The following is a 3673-nucleotide window of genomic DNA, read 5'->3' on the forward strand; positions in this document are numbered from 1 at the left end:
CTGCTTTTAGAAACATGGCAGGAATTTAACATTGGGCCAGGACAAGGAAGTAGGCTTCAGGCAGGAATTTGACTTTGGGCCAGGACAAGGAAGTAGGCTTCAGGCAGGAATTTGACTTTGGGCTAGGACAGGGAAGTAGGCTTCAGGCAGGAATTTGACTTTGGGCCAGGACAAGGAAGTAGGCTCAGATATCTTGGTCATCCTGATAAGCCCCTAGAAACAGTGATCAAGAAACTTTGTTTATTGCCTTGCTTGTTCCTTAACCTCAAACTGATCTTATTACTTGGCATGTAATTAAAATGGTACAAAAGCAGACTGGAAAAAAATAAACCTGCTTCAGCCCCAGAACAGCCTGGGGTCATGCTACAGTGTTGTCTCAGTGTCTTTTTAATCCTTGCTTCCCCGCTGGAGAACCCATTGACTGACTGATCTGGCTTGCTCAGAGTTGCTTCTCACTGCAAGTCCGTTTTGGCACAAATCGCCCCTTCCTTCAGTTTCTGCTCTCATGACCCTACTTTCTAAACCAAAGCCAAAGCTAGATTAAAAGATGGGCATTTGGACAGTTGCTCAGACCACTCACCTATAAGGGGTCTGAAGCATCATTAGAATATGAAGTCAGTACATAGATAATTCAGGCATCCACGGGTAACCTCTTGCATGTTAGCAGGTGCTTCTCACAGGCGTGGGGAAGTAGACCGTGCCACCAGATAGAAAAACTGGGAAGGTAGTATCAAAGTTCAGAACCCCAAAAAGCTATTTAACTTCTGGTTCACTCTGAGTAAGTCCTATGAATCCTCATCTGAAGTGGAAACTTTAGGGTTCTTTGGAAGGTTGGTCGGATGGTGTTTTGCTGGGGTGAACACATGAAGGAACACATTGTTAAAGTAAACATAGACACAGGTGTGAAAGGCTAAAGCTGACTCATAAAGGAACATTTTCCTGAAGCAGACACAGGAGAGAGGGTGTTCTGTTAAAGCAAGTGCATGAAATGACTCATGATGAAGGACTCTTTGCTAATGACGCATGCATTGGTCCATCTTACATTGCTTGGTTGAGCTGCATTTGTCATCACACCATAGAGAGAAATGCACCAAAAAACCTTCTGGTGGTGTACTGCAGTTTGTTGCTGCTTCCAAGGACACAGGCTGATTGGATGCACATGCCGAGGCAAGGCTCGTGATGAGGCAAGGCACGTGGAGGACACGTGATGTTTGGAAGGTGTAAATAGGACTCCAATCCTATTTATAGGATTGTGATGGAGACAGAGCTTGGCTTGCTGGTACAGCAACGCTTGTGAGTCTCAAGTCTTCACTGATCTTTGCTTCCCTGAGAGAGGCACCTCGAGAACTTCTCCTGATGTTTCTGTTGGTCCCTCCTGCTGATTCAAGCTGAGGCTGAGGCGTGGCTGTCTCTGCTAGGTAATGTCGCCACTGCTGCTAACCCAACTCTACTGAACTGGGCCTGGGCGGCTGGTGTATCTATGAGGTGTTTCCATGTGGTGGATTGAGCTGCTGCTGCCTTCTAACCTGTGAACTGATCTGTTGATTTCCAGACGACACAGACGGGCGCAGCTCCAAGGAATCTTTCTAAACAAGTCCACTTCCCCTGTAGCCTTTCTTCTCCCCAACTCTAGTGGGTGGTGGGCTACAAGGGAGTTTAAGAGCCACCATTAAAAAATAGGATTTGAAGAAATTAAAGTTACATCCATCCTCCATGAATAAAACTGTTTGGATGAGCAAAGACTGTCAACTTCATCAAGAACCCCCCGTGGGGGAAGGGTCTGCTATGTCATGAGCCTAAATCTCCCATCAGAGGCTCCCTGTGCTCTGGACACTCACTCAGAGCTAAGCTGGATCCCCAGCCCTGAGCTCATTGCAGGCCCAAGGGCTCTTCCCAACTCTTAATGGTTCACAGCAGGGTCTGGGTACACAGGAGGAAGGGAACCACTGTTGGCAACTCTTTGAATTTCTGAGCAGTGTCTGGGTGCACAGGAGTTTGAGAACCAAAGCCTCCATTCCAGCCCCCACCATTCCTCACCTGGAGAAACACGGGCTGGTTTGTATGTGGTTGGTCCAGAGTGGCACTATTAGAAGGTATAGGCCAATTGGAGTATGAGTACCACTATAGGTGTGGTCTTTAAGACTCTCATCCTAGCTGCCTGAAGGTCAGTATTCTTCTAGCAGCCTTCAGATAAAGATGTAGAACTCTCAGCTCCTGCCTGCCTGGATGCTGCCATGTTCCTGCCTTGATGATTCTGAACTGAACCTCTGAACCTGTAAGCCAGCCCCAATTAAATGTTGTCCTTTATAAGAATTGCCTTGGCCATGGTGTCTGTTCACAGCAGTAAAGCCATGAATAACACAGACCCCTACCTCAGACTGCTGATCGCCATGTTCAGCACCCCTGCAACAAAGAAATACAGCCTAGCGCCCCTGAGTTTCGCCTCCCTGAGTGGCTTATCAGCAGCATTCTGACACCCCATCAGTGAGGCAGGCGCTCAGACCCACAGCTGCCGTAACAAATACCTGCCAGAGCTGTGTAAGAGAAGGGCTGAGCGAAAAGAATGGCGGAAGAGGTGGGAGGCAGGTCTCACTGCACGTGTAGGCACTCAGAGAGAGGTGAATGCTGGGACTCAGTTGGCTTTTTCCTCAGTCTGGGACTCTGGTTCACAGGATGCTGCCACCCATGTCCAAAGTAACTCCTTCCTGGTCAGTTAAGCCTCTGGAAACATCCTAAATGATCCCAAACCCTAGATGGATAACAGTGAGAACTAACCATCACATAGGGATGTGAAGGTATATTTACCCCCATTTGAAATACAACCCAAGCAAGTGGAAACAAAAGATACTGCTAGCTGAACATTTACTGTATGCTCTTTACATACCAGGCCCTATGCCAAGAGCTTTACATATATTATTTATTTTAAACCCAGCAATTATATATGTGACTGAACCTATTTTCCTGATGAGGAAATTCAGATACCAAAGGCTGTAGCACAGGTAGCATATGGGGGTGTTATTTGTATGCGGTCTTCCTCCAGGAGTGATACTAACCATGCCTTATAATCCCTCCCCAATTTTTCAATCTGTTATTATGGTGTCTTAGTCGAGGTTTCTATTCCTGCACAAAATATCATGACCAAGAAGCAAGTTGGGGAGGAAAGGGTTTATTCAGCTTACACTTCCATATCGCTGTTCATCACCAGAGGAAGTCAGGACTGGAACTCAAGCAGGTCAGGAAGCAGGAGCTGATTCAGAAGCCATGGAGGGATGTCACTTACTGGTTTGCTTCCCATGGCTTGCTCAGCCTGCTTTCTTACAGAACTTAGGTCTACCAGCCCAGGGATGGCACCACCCACAATGGGCTGGACCCTCCCCCCTTGATCACTAGTTGAGAAAATACAGCTGGATTTCATGGAGGCACTTCCTCAACTGAGGCTCCTTTCTCTGTGATAACTCCAGCTTGTGGCAAGTTGACACTAAACCAGTCAGAATACTCTGCCTGTTGGTAGTTATTTGGAGGAGACTGTGGATCTTTTAGGAAATGGGATCTAGCTGGTGGAAACAGATTGCTATAGCCTGGCCCCACACTGGACTGATAACTCTTTCTGCTTCATGACCCACTGAGATATAAATGGCTCCTCAAGAAGCTGTGGACAGAACCCTGCTCTAAG

Source organism: Micromys minutus, assembly GCF_963924665.1.
Source record: "Micromys minutus genome assembly, chromosome: 2".
NCBI classification, from domain to species: domain Eukaryota; kingdom Metazoa; phylum Chordata; class Mammalia; order Rodentia; family Muridae; genus Micromys; species Micromys minutus.